The sequence below is a fragment of the Ambystoma mexicanum genome, chromosome 7q, assembly GCF_040938575.1.
Source record: "Ambystoma mexicanum isolate Mex_15411 chromosome 7q, UKY_AmexF1_1, whole genome shotgun sequence".
Taxonomy (NCBI): domain Eukaryota; kingdom Metazoa; phylum Chordata; class Amphibia; order Caudata; family Ambystomatidae; genus Ambystoma; species Ambystoma mexicanum.
Window position 1 is genome coordinate 73,428,328 of NC_090941.1, and position 24,489 is coordinate 73,452,816.

Here is a 24,489-nt window from a genome sequence, read left to right on the forward strand (position 1 = left end):
TGGCAAGTCAAAAATGCAGACGGAAAGCTCCACAGAACCATTCTATATGGGCTTTTGACCTTCAGAGAAATGACCATGACAACCTGCCAAGTGCTCTCTCAGAACTCGGAATTCGTTCATTTGATTGTTAAAAGAATCATAAAACACATACAAATCAAGAAAAAACCTGTAAAACTGTCACGATAAACACCATACACCTAATACAGTCACTCGATATGCATCTTAAAACTCAATCAATTGTAAACAATAGATAGACTGCTTTCAACATTAAGAATTTATAGGGATGCCGCTTCAGCTTAAAACATGAATTAAAATATTAAAATCATATTTATGAAGTGGAGGTAGTATCCACCACTCATAAAGGAATTATGAGTGGTCTCATAAGGAGTTAAGTGTACAAGATCCATTCACAAAAAGGGCTTTTGACGGGTTCTGTGCCTTACCCATTATTAGTACTGCTGATTTGATTACACTTATTTTCAATTTTTTGAGGGTCATAAAATCAGTTAAGTCATTTAACAATTTTTGAGGAGCTCTCTGTTTAGGGGCTAGGAGGACAACATTGTCAGTATAAGCCAACATGGGGTCCCTTCTTCTTCCTAACCTAGGTACACCGGTAGTAGACAGTTCTAAAGTCCACTGGCCAACATTTGTATTCAATTTTTAAAAAGGGCTAAGAAGGCACCCTATGGTCCCAAAATGGGATGTGCTGTCCCCCTCACCATCATAACGAACTACACACTCTGTGTTAGTATGACTATTAATTTCAATAACCCTTTTAGGATTCCCATATCTACAAGGATTGACCATAACTGTCCCCTGTCCACCAAGTCAGAAGGGGTGGACAGGTCCATAAAAGCCAAATAAATGGAACAATCCTGTAAGGCTGTATATTTCAAGGTCAATAAAATGAAGTTTGGGGCCTGGGTTAACGTGATCAAGACATCCAAGAACCCCAACTGCGTGTCCCTCAAAATATTAGCCAACCTCCCCAGTCCACTGAATAACCTCATAGTACACTCCCCATCATTTTCGAAGAAGCATCCAAGTGAGATAGGATGATAAGATTTTAGTAGCGACTAGATAGGCATAAAGAGGCACCGTAATAAAAACACATTATATTTAAACTAAGTTTTTAATCTAAGTAACTATACAACTGAAGCTGTCATTCTTGCTTTGGCAACTCATCAAGACCTAATCAATTCTTCACATTCGACGAAGCTAGAGAAATAGCACACATTTTATCAACAATGTAGACTATTTAAAGATCAGTGCAGCCATTTCTTCATTCAGTTCTTTTGATCCTGGGAGAAGCTATCAGTCTAGCAGCAAATGTCACTGACCAAATGTGTGTGGGTGGGAGGATCACTTTTTCTAATAGTTATAAAAAAATCATACATTGATAAAACACAATTAATGCTTCAACCTTGGGACCCACATCCGAAATATGGGTTGACGTTTTTTAACTACATGCTGCTTGTTGACATTTCAGCACATGAATTGTGTCAGTTACCCCCAACAAACCAAAATTGTAAAATGTAAGATAGTTTCGTTTGTTTGAATCCTTCAAATGTCCACGACTGGAGTGACGCGAACAACATCCACAGGTGCAGATGTAACGTTATAATGAAGGGGTGCAGTTTAGAACATAGGTTGATTTGCTCTGAAGATACAAGGCCGGAATAACAAAAGTGTTCCTCACTTTCCTACACACAGACAAGAAAGACCAAAGCTTGCATTCTGCCTCTTGCAGTACACAAAAAAATAATGATGTCTGCAAAAATGAGTTTAAACAGACCGATGCCGGCGAACAGCAGAATTTGCAGTTAAGGGGAATAAAAGTTGCATCCCCGATTCATAAAGGGCTTTACTCTACGTTCTACGTAATCAAATAGTTTTAATTTTAAAGGTCGGAGGTCTTGACAGCTCATTTTGTATTTGTATTTATTAAGTTTATATATAGCACTTTACGCCAAAGCGCTTTACATTACAACAACAGGATTACATTAGAATAATAAAATAGAAGCATAATTGCAAAATTTGAGACAAACCTTCAAAAACAGTACATAGAACAATTTAACTAAGACAAATAGGAGAAATGGAGCAGGGGAAGAGGAAGAGGGAAGTAATGGTGGAGTCAAGACGGGGGTGAGGAAGAAGAAATGTGAAGGGAGGGAATGAAGCTTAAGAGGTTGTGGAGAGTATAGGGAGGTGTAAGTGAGAGGGAAAGGGAAGTGATGAGGGGATTTTGATAGACCCATTGTCCTACTTTGTTTCTGTTGTGGGGTGCACCTTGGTTGACAATTGACAATGATCGGACATGTAAGGCTCCTCACTGCCAATTCGCTCGTTTGGCCCATTTGAGAGGATGGCTGAACCCTGACCTCCATTGATGTAGATGCTTCTGGGGAATAATGCTGGATGCATGTCGGGCATTTAAATATGTATGGGTGGACTTGGTGAGGAAACATTGGGGAAAACGAGAGAGGCAATTGGCCTATTACATTCTGCTCTTGCATCTTTTGTGAGAATTGACCTCAGAATACCCTCATAGATCCAAAGTAGAGACACATTAATTGAGAGATTTGAAAATACTGCCCAAGTCATTCAACCAGAGAAAATGTTTATGCCAAGTAATTTTCAACCTACTTGTTTTTAATGTTATAAAAATACTCAGTCTCTGTCTATATTAATTTTAGAACAGGTGTATTTGTTCATGGTCGGTATGAGGAATATATGTAAAGATTGAACTAAGGCCGAGTTAGTAAAGACTTATTTGCCTGGAATCATCATGCTGTTGAATACAAGAGTCCAGTCTACTTGCCAGGTCAAGCAAGAAATAGGCAAATGATCTCTGTGGAATTTCTTAACATGTACATTTGTATCATGCATATTCATTTTGAATATATCATTAGCCCACTTGACTGGCCTTGTCAAATTCTATTCTTGTGGTGCATCGCTTGCCAAAACCTCAAAACGATCTTCTAGAAATAAACCAGAAATTAAATGACTTGGGCAAAAACGCACAGCCCATGTGGAAAAAATATATATTAGCTTCTTGTCACAGAAACAAAAAATGCAATCCCACCCTGGTCAAATATTTTAGACAGCATCCATTCAAGAATCTGCATTTTGGAATGCATCACAGCAGCGGCAATGCAAGTGCCACAGAATGGTGTAAGAGACTGCGACTCTGCATTTCATAATTTTTTTTTGTATACACGCTGTTGTACTTGAAGCCTTTAGTTTGCATGGGAACAGTATGATTGAACTGGCCATAATGATCAGTAGGCAAGGGCAAATTAAATTCTGCCGAACCCTGAATCATCCGAATTGTCACAGTATTCTAGTGATTCGGGTCTGGCCAAACTTTTAAGAGCTTCCAGTGACAGATTTGGAATAAGCTCACGACAATTTCATGCTGATGAACTGTTGCTGCAAACATTGGATTGAAGAGGTCAGACATTTTCCTGCCAGCACATGTTCAAAGCAAACATAGTATAGAGTTAATGCAAGAGGTCAGAACCTTACCTCCCAGGCACGCTCAACGAAAGCAACTAAATGGCTACTGGTTTGCACGTGGCTGTTTCTTTTATATAGAAACCAACATAGATTGAACAAGAGCGGGCTGAGTCATGAGCTCTGAGGGACTTTAAGGGAGGTTGTCTTGAGTGATGATTTAAAAGGAAGAAGTGCGATGGATCTAGTTTGCCCGTTTAGTAATGGCTCCTTCAATTACAGGCTTTTACCTCTGGCACACAGGTGAAAAGGACAGGCCCAGGAGAGTGGGGAAGATGCTGAAAGATCCGAAAGGATAATAGCTCTGAATCGCCACCATCCAAAACTCTCTGAAGGTCATCGATTATGAACGCCACCTCAGAGCTACAGGCTGGCCTAAGACCCGCTTTGGAGTCATCAAGCAGTTAAGACTTTACCATTACATTAGTAACAGGGAGGTAAACATACCCTCCATCAGCTAGTTGGGAAACTGGATGAAGAATGATGGGATATGTTAACTGGGGGCGTCCAAGGGGGTAGAATGTTTGGATCATCCATCAAACCACATCACAACCCTAACTGCATTCACAGTGATGACCCTGAAAGTGCAGTTCACTGCAAATGCATTGTATCCATGCTCATACTGAGGGGGGACATTTCTATGCAATGAAAGGCAATGATGTCGTTGGATTTGCATAGACCACTGACAGCATTGTGCTTTTGTCGACCCCTGTAGTACAACAAAGGATAACAGGTGAAGTGGCATGGGGGGGAGAGCTACTTGACATAAAGCGTTGTAAAGCCCTCAACCCTGGCTCCATCAATAGTACCTGAATATGGGTTTTGTGTCTCTGCCACAAATCTCCTACCACTGTAGCTTGGAAAGCTTCTGCAAGCATCTGGTTTCCCCTTATTCGTCATCCTCATACAAAGCTTTACATGTGTAAGATAGCTCAGCGGGTTGAGCACTCGCTGCTGTGATCTGTGTTTGATCTGCAGGTCTCTGATTTGAATGCCGGCAAGGCAAACTCAGCCTTTCATCCTTCTGGGGTCGATAAATGAGTACCATCTTTAGTTGGGTGATATTGTATGCAAATGTGTTCCACTCTAGAGCGCTGTGTTGAAATCGCAATATGAACAACACATCATTCTGTTTTCCAACGTTCCCCCAGTGGAGTTGCCTCCACATCTTTTGAGTTATGTGGATAACAAACCTATTTAACCACTTCATCAAACAGAAAGGTGTTTTTTCTCCATATCACTAGTCTGCCACGGCCACTGTACACCTATGGACTCCCTATCTCGCTAGCACTGCCAGATAATACACATCATGGATGTTGCACAACATTGCTGTTTAGAGCCGGTAAAGAACACAGCCACTTCACCATGACAACTAGGCCTCTATCTTATATGTACCTGTCATCTATCTCTGTCCCCCTGATGTGATTCTTTTGAATAAAGATGCAGATTCCTGGAATTCTAAATAGCATCGCTCTCTTGCGCTGTCACTCCCAGATGCTATTATACTGGATTTCACTCGGGTTGCAAGGAGATCAGTGCTCTCAATGAGGTTGACCATGGAGCCATCTTGCACAAAGAGCATTGCTGAGGTGGCACTGATGGCTTGTTACCTGATGGAAACGGAGACAATGTGAGGCTGGAAACCCGGGACGCTGTGCCCAGATTGCTCACATTTATATATTATTCATCAATCGGGGTTGGCATGAAGGGTTCACACTGGTTGGTTTTTGTTTTTCTATTTTTAGTGCGCTTTATAATTTGATACAGATGATTCTATAGAAAACCTACAACACACTTTACATGTCCATTATTTTAAATACACAACTATATAAAAGCACATATTAAAATTCTGCAATATGTCCAGTATAAAAGATCAAATCTTTGAAAATTCTTCCTTACTTAAAGACAGAAATCATTTGCTGGGGCTTAGTGTAATAAGCCAAGAGGATGTGGAATTGTCCTTTCACCACAATTAATAAAAACTGGCTTTGAATATACGTTATGGAGCTGAGTGAATAAAGGACATACACATATAACATATTTTAATGTCCTGTACTACTTGGAAGCAGAAGAGACAAATTACAAATCTGCTTTTGAACCTTGCGGGTTTCCTCATTTGTTCACACATTGCTCAAGTTACCATTTTACTCTTCCATTTTATCATTGCCTTTTTTGCAACTGAACATGCAATTTGACTTTATAGTGCCTGCTTTTCCAAGTGACTATTAGGCTTTGTCATTCTTTTGAAGTTAATGGTTGACCTGGTCCCCCGATGTGGACAGGGTTAAGAATCTAGATTTAGCAGATTACGCAGGCATCACCAGCTGGGAAGGTAATTAAAAATGGTTAATTTTATCACGCTTACAACCCAGAGGTTTCTAAGAGTGGACCCGGGAATCGAACCTGTGTTGCTCCACGACATTTTCCTTCCAAGGCGAGCGCGTTGCCCCTGAGCTACCCTCCCGAGAGGAATGATGCTTATTCATCTCCTGTTTTTTTTCACAGAGTTTTGCCCTGCTGATGTGCTGCAAAAACTCATCGAAAAATATGGGGTGGCGGTGGGACTAGTTTGTAAATAGCTGGGAAGGGGGTGCCGCTTCTGAGGGTTAACTCCCCCCAAAAAGAAAAAAAGTTGTGTTTTGTGGGAAAATATTGGCAGCAAATAATGCAGCGGGGAAAAAAACGTGCGATGGAATTACATAGAACCGCTGGTAACAGCACAGGGCCCAAGTTACAAGCATGATAATGCTCACAGAAGACATTGTTAATGCGTTTAGTACCCAGGCGCTAACTCCTGCAGTGCTAATTGTTATCAATACATCTTTAAAAATGTACCTTTGCATGGACATGGTTCATTCGGAAAATGACCACAATGCAAATGAAAGCCGGGGCTCTCAATGGAGTCCCTCTTCTATTTTAATGTGGTAAGAAGGCAAGTGGAAGTTAGGAGGAAGAGCTATGTACACGGGTGAATGGAGAGGACATCTCTGAACAAAATTAGGAGGGAGGGGGTGGTGTGGTCAGAGAGTAGGAGGGGAGTGTGAGCAGACAACGGGAGCAGGTGCGTACTAGAGAAGGGCCAGTGGAAATGGTCAGCCAGCAGCTTGCAACTCAGGCTTTAATCAGTAGTTTCAGCCCGCATTCCGAGCGAGTTGAATGGCCTGATGTCATTGACAGGGTGTTATTCGATGATATGCCATTTTGCTTTGAGTCTGAGCCATTAGGCAGATAGAAAGGCTTACCGGTCAGTACTGCAACACAGTAATCGATCAATCATGGCCTTCTTTTAATGCATCTGTGATGACCATAGTGGGGGTGATTCATAGAAAAGAGCACATTAAACCTGCAAGGGCCCGCGCGCCGAGAACGACGCTGCGCGAGTATGTACACAGATTAAAAAATGCGTGCCCCACGTATTCATGGAATTTTCTGCACAAAGTAACCATATACGCAAGTCTCGGATGGAACGCGCCTGACATTCCCCCATGCAAAGCAAATACATGCACCCTCTTAACAGTGCATTGGGTCCCCCACAAGCAGTCCTGCATCTCAAGGACCATGCATGGTTCCACGTAACTGTTACTGGCAGCCCTACAACATGCGCACGATATATCGTAGCTCAGGTTAAACTTGGAAAATCGCCGTGCAACCCCCGTAAACCATTCCTGCTCCACCCCACACTACACTGCGTATGCGCACACCTAAATCCAATCGGTTCCCCTGCTGCGTACATGCACCTCTAAATCCGACTTGCAAAGCCACATCTGCGCTGCGATTGCTATGCGCAAGTGTACTTATGCCTGTCTTCAGCTGGCGGAGAGATGGAGAGATTTGCATGGGCATTTCGCAGGTGGGAGGTTGCGTGTGCACATCCACCAATAGGCTTCATCGTGCACCATTGTGGGCACCTCATAACGCCCACTTTTTCCCTTGTTCTTCCTCATTTTCTGAGTTCCGCCTCCGACTCCGACCCTCTGTGCAGGCCTCGCCCACGCTCTGTGTGGTATCTCGCATAATGCACTCGACCCCTCGCAGAGACATGCCAAGCCTGCGCGAAGTCCATGCAAGTTAGGAAAAAGTGCTGCACAGTCCATTCCATGAATCAACAGGATTTTGCACGTAGAATGGCACGCAAATCCCTGATTTTCCATGCAAACAATCCCATGAATTGGCTCCAATGAGTTTATTCTTTTCATTCAGCCCCTATATGTCAAGTAGTGTTGGGCTAGTTTAAGAGAAATACATTTAGGTTATTCACAATAAAAATGTAAAATGATTTTCAGTCGAGAATATTTGCAGATTTTGTGGTCATCATGAAAACTAGGATAGATGTTACTATTCAATGGAATACTCAGCTCTCGAGGATCACTGTTTTCTTCCCCAGAGCGTCTGCTCAGAGGAAGGAAGTCTGCATATGGAAATGTCAGGACACCCACCACACAAGAGGCCACAGACCTATGTAATATTCAGTCTCCCCCTTTGCATGATTGCCACCTGTGGAAGGCCTTGCTAAAACCAGCATCCCATTCGGTCTTTCGAAGTCAGACAGAAATTAGTCTTTTCAACTGTGTTTCCCATGATTTGTATGCTGCAAAGTGAGAAAGAGTGATTTTATTGAGTGCAGCTAAAACTAGTGACAGCGATGAATTTGACATTCCGTGATTCTATTTGTGTGCAGTAAATCATTCCTTTTGGCCAGTAAATGAATCAAGCTGTCCGTGGTGTAACATACTAATCTAGCAGAGCCTGTGCTGTGTCTGTCTCTCTCTGACGGCCTTCATGTAGCACTTCTTGCCATCTCCGTGTCGCCCAGCATCAGCGTCGCTCCCTTCCATCCAGTGCAGCATCTCTATGTGCTTTAATACACATGTCCATCTAGTGGTGAAAGTGTGTGCTTGCAAGAAAATACTACATACATGTTTTGCTACATATATCCTTGGATGTTTATATGTGTGGATGGATAACATAATTGCAAGTACTGGCTATCAGTGAGTACCGGCTTCTCTGATGGGAAGTGCCAGTACTCTTCCGTCGAACCCTACTAAAAACTCACGCTTCTGCATACACCTTCTCAAACTCTGAACTACACACAACCATACCTCTACAGCACAACAAACCGCATGCCCTTCATAACACCACAACAACGAAACAAACCACACATAGAATCGGCCAACAGCACATTGCGGCTACCAACCCAAAAAACACACCTATGCTCAGTGAACGGTGTCAACCGAACTGAAGCTGCCAACAGCACATCACAGTTTTCTTGCTCTGTTCTCACGCTCAGTCCTACTAACTCACCCACCTACTCCCTTGCTTTACAGATCCAACAAAGCGCCAAGAAACCACGCAGGTGGCAACAGTGCGTGCCTTTAGAACTTTTAACATAATATAACACATAACACATTTTTAAAATCGTGGAATGAAAAAAAACCTTTTTTTTATTAATTAAGGTGCATTATGAAATACATAAACCTTTAACACCCAACCACAAAAGGAAAGAATGCAAAATGTCCTTTATTTAATATTGTCTTGGAATAGGTTTGTTGAGCTCGATATTAATCTTATTTCTAAATGAGTCAAATATAATTTAGGAAGGTCTGTCCAACCTTCTATCTGCATCTGGTATTACTGAAAGAACATTTATTGAAGTAAACATAATGATTGATCAATGGAAACACCTACATTCTTGTCTTTTTGATGAGCACGTCTGGCAGCACCCCCAGAATTCCTTGTGTTACTTTAATCGTACATGATTTATAACAAATTCAATCAGAATCCAAGCATAGTTGTTACAATCAAAACTCTGACTCAACATATCTGACCTGCATCCTAGACAATAAATTGCTCTGGATGGAAAAAAATCAGCCGATTGAATTAATGGTTCTAACGTAGAATTATTTTCCGCACTACTTCTCTCCCTCTGGCCCCCTTGAGTGAGCTGTAATTGTAATTGTAATGGGTTATTTATAATGTGCTTAATACCCAGAGGTTTCTAAGCACCGACCCGGGGATCAAACCTGTGTTGCTCTGCGTCATCTTGCTTCAAGGGCGAGGGTGTTGCCCCTGAATTTTGTATGTGTCTTGGGGGGAAATATGTGTGTGGGTCCGTTGCTCTTACGCCCTACAGCAGTGGGTTGTAACCTTTGGCTCTCATACGTTTTGGACCACAACTCCTAGCCATCAGGCGTAGCCAGAATAGCCAATAATGAGGGCGCATGGGAACTGTAGAGTACAACTCTAAAACATATGGCACTTGGCAGGTTGCAGACCTCAGGTCTGCATCCTGAACAGGCATGGGCATGAACAGAACATGCGCCTCAGCTGCTCGAGATACGAGACATGTTTTCTCAGGAATTATAGGGCTCATATATATATTTCAGGAGTAAGTCAACAAAATTCCAGTTTATGGTACTCTTCTCACCTTGGCTGTTATTGCATACAAGCAGCATATGGGGTAGTATGAGAGATTGGTGTTCTCCCCATTGACAGACAGAGCTGTTCAAGGTGGGAGGTGGAGCAGTGGTGGGAACCAGTCGGCCAAGGGATGTCCACCTCTGCCCCGCTGACCTAGAAGCTGACATAAGTGTGTGTCATGGATGTTACACCCCATGCAAAAACACCTGACTTGTGACCGGTTTGCAGACAATGGCCAGAATCCAGGATAGAGTCATTACCTCCAAGCCTCGTCCAGTTCATATTTCACTATGCAACATGGTGGTAGAGAGGCAGAATGAGGCTTCTATTGTTAGACCAGCAGAATCATCCTGGCACAGCGGTGCCAGTACTTTTTCAGGCAAGATGCCTGACGGGCTGGAGGGAGAAGAGTATATCCGGTTGCATTTCTGGGAAATAACATGCAGTAATGGTTCATTTGGGTAGGAATTTTGAATAATTACTCCATCCCTAGCTCATAGTGTGGATTGTACTGCTAGGGCTAAACACAACTAGACATGTTATACAAAAAGTAAAATGTTGCACTACAGCACCAGTCATATAACAATATATATGTTTCTTGCTTTGTACCTCATTCAATCTTAAATCAAAACCACAAATCAAACACTCTGTCACGCACACATTGTCTTTCCCTAACATCAATATTTGCCACATTCGCAAGCATGAATGCCATATACTTCTCATATATAACGAATATGTGTATTCCTGATCCACAGCCAATACAGTAAATGTGCTTGCTCAGTATTACTTTGCAGACATATAGAGTAAATCCTTCTAGAAATACAATTAAACTAGCCACACTTGTTCTATCTGTTCACGTGTACACTGGATTCCATTTCTTAGGTTAATGTTACTAAAAGTCAAATTAAAGAATGCATTCAATCTGTGTTAATGAATGTAATATATATGTCCCTTTTGTTATTCTTGATTGATTCTTACATTTCTAGCTTCCTCGTCCTTACAGAATCCACCTTACCTCTTTTGAATGCATTATCCCCCATTGCACGTTTTGTTTCTCGCAGTTGACTCCCCTTGAAAGGCAAGCCACAGTTGAAGGACACATGTATGAACTGCAAACTGATGCATGTTTCTACCCCATCTCATTGCTTTGGTGACATGAAGATTTTGAATGGTTGGTGAGGTGTTACAAATGTTTAGACCTCTAAGGATTAGACATTTAGAATATCCTCAGATTGGAGATTGAAGAATTGTAGGCTTGTGGACACTGGGGGCAATTTCCAAAGAGGTAAATGTGAGTAAAGCTGACCTATCCTTGACATAAACCCAGAGCAGGCTATTAGATCCACAAAGAAGTCAGTATAAGTATAAGCAACTCTAAACTACTGCTAAGTTACAAGTAGGTCAGGAGTAAGACATTTTTGTTCATCGTAACTTCTCTGTGAATCATAGCCTGTGCCAGGTTATGCCATGGTTAAGTCGGGATTACTCAGGGTAACTTCTTTGTGAATTGTCCTCTATCTCTGTACTTACCAGGTTGCACTGATTGCATTTGGACAAAACAAATCCCAGTGTGTTTTATCCTTATCGCTTCACAATTAAGAAATTGACTGAAGACTTACTTGCTCAATACTCATTTGCAATGTACAGCTTTGGTCATATTCCTTTTATCTTATGTATTTATCGGTTTCTTGTGACGGGCTGCATACAAGCCGGGAACATTGCCTCGGAGAGTCTAAGACAGGATTTTGAGCTAAGCATACTAAGGGGAGAGAAGGAAAGGTTGAAAGAGTGGTACAGCACGTAAAGGTGAAGTATTAAAGCAATATGCCCGAGCGACGGGGACATTACCGACTCAGGTAATGCCCCGGGGCCCATAGTTATAGGCCCAGCGAAGTGAGGGCCTTAACCAAGGCCCCGCGACATTACCTGAGTCGGTAATGCCCCTGCCGCGAGGGTCATATAGCTATTAGTACCCCGGCCCTCAATATCTGCGTGACTGGGGAACTAAAAGCATTATTTTCTGTCCCGAAACGCCCGCTTCGAGCTTCCTCATTGGCTGAGGGGCTGCCACGCCCCCTGCCGTGGACAAGGAGGCTGCAATCCCAGCCGAGAATCGAGGGATTCTCGGCCGGGTAATGACCCGGTGAGAGCCAATCAGAATGCGTGTTACATTCTGCTTGACTTTCGTAGCGCACTGATATAAATTGTATTCTTTCAAAGTGTACATGCACACATTTGAATGAATAATCCATTGCATTGAATCCTTTGTAGAACACTATTACGCACATTCTCTTGTGTGTCCTTTAAAAACAGTGTAATGATTAACAAATACAAAGAAGACACTGCCATATATTATAAAAGTGTGATATTACACGCCACTGCAAACTATGTCTTTTTTTTAAAAGATGCTATGCAATGTGATGCTGTGATTCTTAAACATTGTCCAAGTAGAGCAGCAACAGCAGGTAAAAAATGTACCCTTTCAACCCTACACACACATGTGTGCCCACACACACAAACACACAGACAATTGGTACCCTCCCTGATTGTAATCAAACACTGAGAGCCGGTGTCAGAAATAGTATGTGGGTGGAAAAGGTAGAACCTTATGAATGTATATGTTGTGGGTGTTGTGGGTGTGTTAGGGGGCTGCTTAAATGTGGAAGAGGTGGTACAAGTCCACAAAAATGTAACTTTAAATGTAGTCACAAAAAAGTCAAAGTTATGCTAGAAATGTTTGTGAAATGTTCCATTTACGCATGAAAGTTCTAGGTGTAGGTATGAAAGTGAATCAAAGGGAAGTGCCCAATTTCATCGATGGGGGCCTGTCGGGGAACACTGCATACGCAGTTATTGCGGATGCAGTGAAGGATTGGGAAGCGCTGCCATGCCGGTAGGAGAGGTAAGGAGGAGGGTTGGGAAGGGGGGAATGCGTTTGTGTATTTGCATATTTATGTATTTTTTGTGGTGTGCGTGCGTGCATGAATATATACTGAGTTGGTAACGGGCGGGTGGGTAGGGAGTCATGCAGTGGTGGACGGTGCACCCATGGTGAACAAGCAACAGGCTATGGGGAGGGGGGTGGGAGCGGGAGTGGGGTTTGTGGGAGGGTCACCCGCATTAGGAGCGGCGAGGAAAGAGGTGCACCAAGGGAATGATGGTTTGCTGCAGTGATCAAACCGGGCCCAGAGAACCGGGCTTTGGCGAAAACGCCCTGCGAAGCATCATCATAGAGCCAATCAGAGTGCATGTCAATGGGGTGTAAGACATAGGATTAGATGTGTGATAGACAATTATTTTGGAATATGGAAAACACAATGTATTAAAGGTTTTTGTGTAATTGTACATTTTCAACAATGACGCTGGTGTAACTTAGAAAAAAATCGTGACTCTGTGTTGAGAAGCCTGTGTGGCGTTCCTCATATCTGAGTTTTAACAGATGAATTGTGATTTGTTCCCAAATGCTAGCTGCATCAAACAGATGTTTTGACTAATGTTTTCCAAATGTTGCTTCTAGATTGTACACTTCCCTTGTAGGCTAACTGCGCACTACATGTTGGCATCATACTCAGTGACGTATAAGAAACTGATGGCGCCATCTGAAAGTCCTGCTCTGTCTCCCTGGCTGGCCTGAGCTACTATTCATGCCCAATGCAGATGAACCTTCTGCTGCAGGGGCGCACCAGGCCCGGCATTAGGGCAACCTTGCATATGTTTTAATCAAACCTTATATCTTTCACCTGGGGTAGAAATAAGGGGGCCAGCAGCTTCTGCCCCCTGGTACCACAGTTTAGCAGCCACCACTGTGTACGGCCAGTAACATTACTGTGCACCCGGCAAAAGGGGGACGGGACGTGCCCCAAGAAATAAATGATGAGTCCCTGCAAACATGTATTTTGGGTCACTCAGCGTGGTTTCAGGCAGGCTTGTGTGTATCCAGACTGCACACTTAAAGTGAATATCTCTGGATCACTTTGTAAATCGTGTCTGTGAATAAAGCACACTCAGCATATAAACCATTTAATCATCAATGAGTAAAATCACCTCATTCAGGGGGACAAGCAAGTGGTGGGGTTTGAGGCTCAGAATACATAATTGCTCATTAAAAAATAAATAATACATAAATACATAAATAAATAGTGGAAAAATCATTAATAGTGATATCCACATGACCTAGAGGTCAACGCGCTTACCTTGATAAAAAGAAAATACTCAGTCCCCTTCTACCCATCACCCACTCTTCATGGTTGAAAGATACCTTGGTGCTGTGCAAATTAATTAAAATACTAGTTTCCCACATGTAATATATCCATTGGATGCATTATAGCCGTAAACCGAACACAGTCAGTGCACTCATTGTTGAGAGGTCCACAGAGTATGTTGGCCAGTGACAGTGAGAAAACAATGTCCGTCACAGCGCCACTCTGCCCTGATCCATGCTGTGCGCAGCTGATGCAGTTCATGAGGGCGGAGCTCAGTAAGCCGCACATGCGCATTAACAGCATTGTGTGCTGTGCTGTGCTTGCCTCAGTAGCAGTGCGTCTGCATCAGGCACCTGACCCTGTGGGAGAAGTGGAAGCACAACAGCCTCAGCCTACAGGGATCTCCCATCACTGCTTCTTGCTTCAAAAAACGAAGCTGCCACTTCCACACTGCTCATCATTCCTCATTTCCTCTCTGGGGTCCCGCCACACCAGGAGTAAATGAGGAGTAAGGAGCACCGATGTTGGGGCCTGGCAGAGGCCCCTCTTCGCACCCGGCCATTGGGCTTCTCTGTTCTGCAGTGGCTGCCAGTTATCACACTCAATTGCATCCAAAGCAATGATATGATATGATGGGTCATTTATAACGCGCCTGCACACAAGTGTTTCTAGGCGCGACATGGAAGGGGAAGACAAAGGGTAACAAAACAATTTTACTAGGCCTTGTGTCATTCAGATTGTGCAAGTGCAAAGTAAGGGAGAGGAGAAGTGCTGGGGGAGGGGAAGGGAGAGTGCAAGGCAAAGCTCAAGTAAGTGCCGCCGGAGTGGCTGGTTCTAAGTAAGTGCAAGGAGGCAGGGGACTGTGCGGTTGCAGATACAGTCCCTAGTGCGCGGTATGCCCCCAGGCTTTGCATGGGACTACTGGTCATGAAGGAGCCGGGTCCCCATAGGATTCAGAGGGAGGCCAGGTAACCAGTTAGTGCACCAGACAGAACATCAGCAGGGAAGAGAGAGAGAGAAGGCAGAAGTGAAAAAGAAAGGACTAGAGTTGCTTCCAGATCCTGAGGTGGTCCTGCTCAAGTTACAGAGAGGCAATGAGGCTGTTCAAGAGGGAGGCACCAGCTGAAGGGAAGAGATATACCTCCCACTCTCTGCCTGGAGAAGCACCTGACCCTCACAGAGTTGGAGGTGGGCTGGAGAAGGTACGTGCTAAGGAAGAGAGAGTTGGATGTGGTGTGGTCCCTGGCCCCAGAAAGCCTTGAGGACAATGCAGAGGGTTTTGAACTTGATCCTTGCAGCCCCCGGGAACGAGTGGAGAGATTTTAGGGCTGGAGAGATAAGATCCCAGGGCTTGAGGTCCAGGACAAGCCTCACAGTCCTGTTCCTGGTTAGTGGCAGAGGCCGAAGAGTAGAGACAGGCAGATTAAGAAAGAGACTGTTTCAGTAATCCAGCCTAGAGAGAGAACCAGAGCTCTGGAGACAGTGAGATTATGGGAGAAAGTGAGAAAAGGAAGAATATCTCGAAGGAGGTGCAGCTGGTAGTGGGACTTCTTAGAGACGTTTGTTATATGAGGAGAGAAGGAGAGGGTGGAATCAAAGATGACACCAAGGTTTTTCACCTCGCAGGAAGGCGCAGGTAGAGGGCCCAAGGAGGGCAGCCAGAGCAAAAGAGGGAAAGCAGGAGCAGAGGTCCCAATGAGAAGGATCTCAGTCTTACTGGCATTCAAGCAGTGATCGTTAGAGGCACACCATTCCTAAATTGAGGATAGACAATCAGAAATGAGTGAGAGAGGAGAGGAGGCAGAGGGGAGCCTGAAGGAGAGCTGAGTGACATCCGAATAACACTGAAAGTTAGAAGAGAAGGTAGAGATGAGATGGGCCAGAGGTGCCAAGTAAAGGTTGAAGAGCCAGGGTGAAAGGTTAGAGCCCTGGAGAATACATGTGGAGAGAGAGATGGTGGAGATAAAGGACCCCAGTTGGACCTGGGAGGGTCGATCAGAGGCGAAGGAGGTCAACCAGACTTGGGTCTGATCTTTGATGCCCAGGTTGTCACAGAGACGATTGATCAGGATGGCATGGTTGACCATGCCGAAAGCAGAGGAGAGATCAGGGAAGATGAGCACAGAAGGAAGGCTAGAGGCAAGATTTGAGAGCAGGTCTTCACAGGTGTTCAAGAGAGAAGTTTCAGTGCTTCTGGCTGCTCTAAAGCCAGACTGATGGTCATGGAGAAAACCAACCGATTCGGTATGGAGCGTAAGCTTGGAGATGGCCAGATTTTCCAGGAGTTTGTTCAGGAAAGGAGTGATAGAGATCGGGCAGTAGTTTTCCAGAGAGGAAGGTTCAGCAGAATGCTTCTTGAGGAGGGGGTGCACAAGGGAGTGCTTTAGGGGAAGGGGAAAGTTCCATTGGCAAAAAAGTGATTGCAGAAATCGGCCAAGGCTGGAGTGAGGGTGTCAATATAGTCCTTGGTAGTTATAGAGGAGCAGGGGAACACCTGCTTGGATGATTCTGTCATAGATCGGACATGCCTGGAAACATCGTCAGGAGTGAACATGGGGAAAGAGAAGAACGGAGGAGGAGAGGAAGAGGCGGCTGGTGATGGGCCGAAAGAGGTAGAGGGCGAGGAAGAGGAGTGAGAGGACAGGATGTCCAGCGTTTTGGTGGTGAGGTGAGAGGCCAGTGCCCTGCAGAGGGCCTCGGAGGGAGCAGGAGAGGTGGAGACTGTAGCAGGATTGGCCTGCTCCTTGCAGATTTTGAATAGCAAAAAGTAAGACAGAGCAGACGGTAACGTGGTATAAGCTATGATCTAAGTCATACCAGAGGTTGCCTGCCATCCTACTGTCTGCTATTGTCCTTGATTTACCAATGGATAGCTATCCTGCTGCCCGTTGTCTGCCATAATTCAATGGTATATTTTCCAGTCATACCAGAATCTATTGTTTACAGTGTCCACCATTTTTTGGGGGTTGAATTAAATATGTTGCTTGGTCAATACTTTATCTGATAGGGGAAGATCCGAGGCTGACATGGACATAGAGCAAAATAAAAATAGTTATGATAACTGGATTTTGACACAGGTCAGTGGAGCGCCTAGTATCATGGATTGGTGATTATTTCCATGAATCCACTATGGCTGATTCATAAAGAATAAAAGCCAGCCCAACTGTGGATATCTTCAAAGCTTGGCTTAATCTTCACTTACTTGCTAAAAAAGGGAGCCCCCCCTGCCCTTAATAATGGAATTGAGTATATTTAAATAATACTCATCTTTAGTTTGAAACACCTGCCTCGTAGGTTAATGTTACCTTTCTATGTGACTGTTTTCTTATCTTTTTTTCTGTTTGTTTTGTCTCTGGTACATGTCCCACTTGTTTACACCCTGTAAAGCGGCTCATCACTTGTTCTCATCTTTGTGCTATTTTAAAGGCCCACTTCGGGGGAATGCATCCGCCATCTGGAAATGTGTTACTGTAAGTCATTTCTGATCAAAGTTCACATCCTCTTTCTTCAAATAAATACAAATACATAATACAAAATTCAAATGTTACACAGAGTAACTTTCAGTTATATCAATAAAAAGACTATTTGATTCACACAACATTCGTAACCACATGTAACTTTACCTAATTCCTGCCATACTCTCAACTTTCAGAGAGTGAGCCAGAATTACTCTTGGTAACTTCTGTGTGAATGAAAAAGTGTCTCTCTAGGAGGAAGTTAACAGTAAGTCAGAGTAACCTCTGGTAACTTCTTCATGAAACAGCCTTGTGTTTTTATGTTTTTGTTTTTAGTTTGTTACAACCATGACGATATAAAAGAAAAGTTTGAGTGCACGGTGTGTGTAAAAACTAAAAAGTGTTGAGTTCGCTTAATTTCATTAATTGCCCATTTTGCAAAAGAAAAATGATGAGCCTTTACATGGAGTGTGAAATACAATCTTACTACAAAAGCTAAAAATACAATTTACCTTGCCAAGTTTTGATACCGAAAAACGTAACCATATTAAACAAAAACTCAAGAGATATGCGTAGTGAAGTCCACATTAATTTGGCAACACTAAGAGATTGAACAAAAGAGACACATTAATATTTCCTGAGGGATTCACAGTATTATCTCTTATGAGTTATTCTGATACTAGATAGACTGAGCAAACCACAAACTTTTCCAAACTATGCCCTCAGTCCAGGTTCTGAGATGCCTTTAATAGAAAATGTGCTTCTGATATGATCTGTATCTGACATAAGTCAGAGAGGATTTATGATAACAGATTGAGCGGCATTCCGGAATCTTGGCACGGCATTAGAACTAGGACACAAATGACCCTAGAGCAAATAGCATTCTTTCTGCTCATTTTTGCACAAGGACAAAGTGGGCCTAGTGCTAATGCCGTTCCTATTTGCACTGGGGCAAACATTTCCCAGGTGCAAAAAACATTATAGGAATATTTGTATTTTACAAGGTCAATTTTTGCACTAGTGTTAATACTGTGCAAAATTGTATTTGCGCCAGTGCAAAGTGTCCGTAATGAGGCCCATGTTGCTTTTCATCTGCAGCATAGCTCACTGATCTATTGCCCTTGAATTACACTCTTTGCTTCATCTTCTCCAGTATTGGTCCCTGGGAACTCACCCCAAATTAAAGTTTAGGGAAGCTCTTTGGAGGACGGCATTCTGGACCTAAGAGGCCGAGGTCCTCTTAATCAAGTTCAGCAAACGCATAATTGTGACTTATTAGACTGCATTCATAAAGGTGAATCTAGACCAACATGTGTATGAAATGGGATTGAAATAGTGAGTAAAATGAAGCAGGAAAGGAATCTGGGTGCCCATGTGAGCGACGGCAACGGCGACGGCAAGCTCGCGAAGATGCTGAGCAATTTCCCTCCTGAGTGCATCGGCGATCTAAGTCCAAGCGCCAGTTTGTCCACATGGTTTTTGTCAGCAGTACAGTTGATTAAAGACCTGATTATAGGAATTGGCATAGCCTGTGATGAACGGAGAACCCGGCACAAATGCCAGGCTTAAAAGTGTGTTGGCCTATAATGATTACAATCTTCCAAGGTACAACATTCATGAAGCAGGAGTGGGACAATGATAGCTTTGTAAGCCGGCTTGAGAAAGGCAAGCGATACATTCTGTATTTGATACCTCAAATGTGGGTGGGGCAGCATTCCACGTTTTGCGTGATCTTATTTGCGAATTTTGGAGTACATTTGTAAGTAGCCATTCCTGTTAATCATACAATACCACCGTGTTCAACAGTAAGCCTAGCTCCACAGACCAGAAAGGTTTTGGTGTCAGCGCCCGACTAAAAACCAGCATCTTTATCTACGGGATTATACACCAGACATCATAAAAGAAAGTGTGCCACCTGCATACATAAATACATCAATTTGTGTCTCACCTATGTTGGTGCAAAAACAGCTCATTCATTAGGAGTAGCTATTAGAGAAGCGCAGAAAAAGGTATTAAGCAAAATCGCAGCTAAGCAGACCCTTCTGTTGCAGACCATTGTTAATCGGTAACCAGATGTATTGGGAACCCAGATGTTAATTTGGAGAGCATGCAATGGTGGCAGGGCTCTTGGGCGTATCCCCCGTAGATTGACCTTCATCCAAAGTCTGTGCCTCTTGATCAAAGGCTGCCTTCAAGTTGATAAAGCAGCTGACTTCTTACTATGCCTCTTCAGGGACCATAGCTTGGCTCTACCTAACAAATAACACAGGCTCTTTGAGGAAATCCTACCTGACAAGGTATTGAGATACCTCTAGTATGCACCCAACTATCAAGATACTCTGTTGAAATGAAGTAAACATCTTCAAAGCGGAGTCAAGAAAAGGTATTGGCTAATAAAATGGTGGATCAAACCTGTTCTCATGTTTAACGATTGGAATAGTATGTGCGCCGTGCCTGGAGCTCGGAGGTCTGCCACTGAGGCACACACGCTCAAAGACCGTAATCGGAGCATATGAAAAGAGCAATGGGCGAAGGTTTGAGGGGGCCATGTCCTCCGTAGGATAAGCATTATTAATATATTTCACAATCAACCTCACACCAAAGCTTATGCCCTTTAATTTCAGCATTCAAGTTCAGCGGGTGGGGTTACCAGTAGAGGGAGTAGTGATTTAGTACAGCTCCCTTACCAAGACCACCTGTTGTGACTGTGTAATATGTATTAGGGGTGTATGTCTATGAGAGCTAAAGCCCTACCAAGATAGAACCAAAACTGATGGGGTGTTTGTTTGCTCCTATCACGTCTGGCCTGGATCTATCTTTTGGCTGAAGCCTTTTCAATAGAATGATGCCCTGTTTATTCTCTCTTAGCGGACGTTTACAAGCCCCAAACCATTTGAGTGTCAGAGTTATTCTGGGCATAAGAGGTTAATTGGCGCATCTCCTGCTGAGGTAGATGAGTGTCTCTGTCTTTGAAATTGAAGGCTCAGGCAAGATATAGGCTGATTACTATTAACTAAGGATATCAGGAACTTTACAATCAGGGCAGAGTGGGATACTTTAACAGTGTTGCAGGTAAGCATAATGTTTCCGGTATCCAAACAGGAAGATGCCAGGGCCATTGGAGTCATCACCTCATTGTTAAATGCTAGGACTCTGCTGGCAGCAAGACTTCCTCTGGGGTTTATCAAGAAAGGAGGAAGGGCATGTGGGAAAGGGCCTGTCATGTCTCACCTATGTAGTTGAAAGTGCCTGAGCCTGGGAAACAGTGCACTATTAATTATCATATAGTAAAGGGAGTAAGTGGGATCCTGGGTGGGCCTAGGCCTTGAGAGGGATCAGAGTTAGGAGGCCACTTTATTATATGTCTGGCTAGGTTTCTGATAAGTAACAGCAAAACTGAGCACTGTAGTTGTTCAAGAAAACACACACGTATGTTGCTCTATTCCCCAAATCTCTTTCTGAATTGATAGATGAGTCTAGAGTTGTCCTCAAAGGTTGAACACATTGTGAGATTGAAACACTTGCTAGAAGTATTAGGGTAGGGGTGCACTGACATCTGGCATTGACACACATTTCTTCTAAGACTAGCCTCTATATCGCATCATTCGAGCGTCATAGTGGTTTCAAATAGACTTTAATTGAAGTGTGAGTTAGCTGCTTATCCTTTTCCCCGAGGAATCTTCGTGGCAATTCACCACAAGGTGTTATACATTCTGAAACTTCTCATGTCCAGGCCTATCATGATGCATTTTGTAGTGCTGCCTGTAGTTCTGACTGATTTATAAGGACATCTAAATTAATTATACCATTGAGAGACAGTTCCTATGATAAATACGTTTCTTGAAAGCACAACATGCCAAAGTGAGCAATCAAAAATAGAAAGGTGTTATTGAAAGAATGTCATTCTCAGACCAGGTACATTTCAGGATAGGAATTACACTGCCTTCCATGAGAGAACATTGTTGCAATATGTGAGGAAGTGCCATCTGGCAAGGGTGCAAAAGCCTTGGCTGTTTGATTCGTATTAATTAAATGATGTGGGTAATTCCATCTCACAAAGGGTGATCTGCTAATCAGGTCCCCCTTGAATAAGATCCAGGCCGAAAGCATAGTGGCATGTGCCCTGCGGTATCAGTCTCCTGATCTGCAGTACCTGGTCTCCAGTGGTACAGAGAAGGCACTGTGGTCAGAGGTGCCCTTTTGACAGCTGCTGTGACCGCCATGTCACTTCAGCATAGATGCTGCATTTAAAGTCTGCTCCTCTGTTCAGAAACCACACAGTCATGTGGAATTGCCATTCTGGTGGTACTTTAATTTTTAAACAATAAAGACATACCTGAGTTTAGGGGGGGGGGGTCGAACGTAATTCACATAACTATATAACTATAAGAAGGACACATCAGATTGATTTCATACATGTGTCAGCACTTTGAGGCCAGGCCAGCTGTGGAATTGTATTTATTATGGTCAGACAACTTGTCCCTGCCAGCCTGTAGGGAAAGAGTCTGTATAACTGTGGCTCTCCTTGGATCCTTTGTGAGGTCTGGTAACCGTATACCATTGTTTTGCCAAAGTAAATTACTTGTCTGTAATTTACTTCAACGCCATTACTTCGTGGGGAAGTAATTTGGGATATGTTTTTGGGTGTTAGGGAATTTAGGAAGGGGGAGATGACTAGGGGGTGGGGGAGGGGTCGGAGTGCCAGGGAAGGGAACCCCTATTTAAAATGAATCGATAAATAAATCAATGTAACGTTGTCGAAGTAAATTACGACAAAGTAATTTACTTCAGCAAAACAACTTAGAAACCTGTTAACACCTCTCTCTTGCAGGAAAGCCTCCCGGCAGGAGCTATGCTGCATACAAAAAAGGTTTTGATGCTATGGACAAGGGAAAGAGTGGAGTCAATATCGATAGAGGGAGTTCAGCGTGAGCACGATTCCATCCTCTTGTTTCTCCCTATAACCCTATTTCCTCCCTGTCTCTTCTACTTCCTTTCGTACACAGCACTTTGTGTACGATGTCAGAAGTCAAAGACCACTTGCCTCAAGGACGGGGAATGGACCCCTTAAAGCAGGCTTTCTGTTGTCCAATCACCTGTGGGCTATTGCTTATAAAAGGGGGAGCTCCTGCTCCTTCTTAGATTCACTTTTGGACAAACACTTACAGAGGAATTCATTGGACCTCTGTTGGGAGAGTTAGCTTTCCAAAACCCTCAGCTAGTGAGGTGAAGACTGAGTGTCCAAGGAAGAAAAAAGCTCTGCTCCCCAACCTGGGGCCCACGGGCATGTTGGCGCGTTACAAAAATTAAAATAAATAAAAATAAATAAATAACCATCCCACCAGCACACTGAGGATTACCTGCTTCTGGAGCAAAACCGACCTCTTTGTCAGCCACAGTGGTAACCAGGGCATCACAGTGCTGAAGGATCCCTGCCGGTGTGTGCCAGCCTGGCCCTTGTTTGGGAGCACACATACAAGGACCTAACTTGTCCCTGCATTGATCCGCTGCAAACCATGATTCGACCCTGTTTAACCCAGTCGAACAAACAGGATCCTCTAGAGCTGCCTTTACCACTCTCCCGATCTTAGAAATGCCTTGGTGCACTCGCAGACCAGGTTACCACTGCATCACACCAGCACTGCACGTCATAGCCTTGGCTCGAACTAGAAGCTTCTTGCTGCAACCACATCATTCAAACCATTTTTCAAACCACCAGAAACTTTGTTGCCAGCCCACATCAGCAGTCAAACTGACCCTGGTGGTCTCATTGAACTGCAAAGCCTAGACCACTGCCTCAAACTGCCAAATTTGAACTGCGCATCTGGTCGCCAGTATCTTCCCCACTGAACCAACCCTGGTGGACCTCTCAATTTGCTCTTCTTCGAACCCTGCGTTGAACTGCAGCAAACCTCAGCTTGACACCCAGTCCCCATCTGGAACAACGCAACTGCCACATTCGAACCTGATTCAAACCACTAGAACATTTTTGAGAAGCCTGGTTCATGCAATTGAGCCTGTTTAAAACGCTAGCACTGCATCAAGAAGCCTTGTTCGGTGCTGTCTAACCGCCAAGAACAGCTAGAGGTATTATTAACTGCTAGCTGCCCCCCTGCTAGAGACTGGTTAGATCACCTTCAATCCATGTTCTCGTACAAGAACGTATCCTTTACACACATTGTGGTTTAACATCCCTTTTGAGAGTATGGCCTTCCTTCTGCCGAAGTTACCACAAAAGGCAAAGGGGGTATAGCTCTAAACTGTGTCTGTTCAAGATTCAATCTTGCTTTCTAGTAGTGTAGGAGCAACAGTGCCCTTGGGGGAAATAGGTCCAATGGACGACACTTGCTGGAGGAATCATCCATCCCATGAGATCACTCCTTCATCAATCCAGCCCCCTGTTTTGAAAATATTCAAGTATCATGCAGTACTGGGGCAAAAAGCAGGGGCGGTGAATATAAAACTTCCAGTCGGAAAAGAACAGTCCTCATTGTCTACAGTAGTTAAATAATTGTATAGTAGCAAGAGGCAATTCAGTCTGCGGTGTGCACTTTACAAATAACAAATACATAGATACATACACACTATCACTGGTGGCGCTATGTGCAGTGGAGTTTAAATTGTGAAAGGAATTACCTTTAAGCAGTAGACTTTTCAATAGCTATATCAATTGCACAGACTGCAAACAAGCTAATGCTACCCAGTATGAGTGGCATTTCTTTAAAACAAAAATGGGAAGTCAGTGAGAATATGATTGCAATGTCATCAGCATTCAAAAGTCAAACTACCAATTTTAGTTAACCGTTTATAATGTTTAAGTGAGTAAGTGCTTTACAACCTGACATATTTGCATCTATCCATGTAACCATCTATCTATCTGTGTATCCATGTCATGA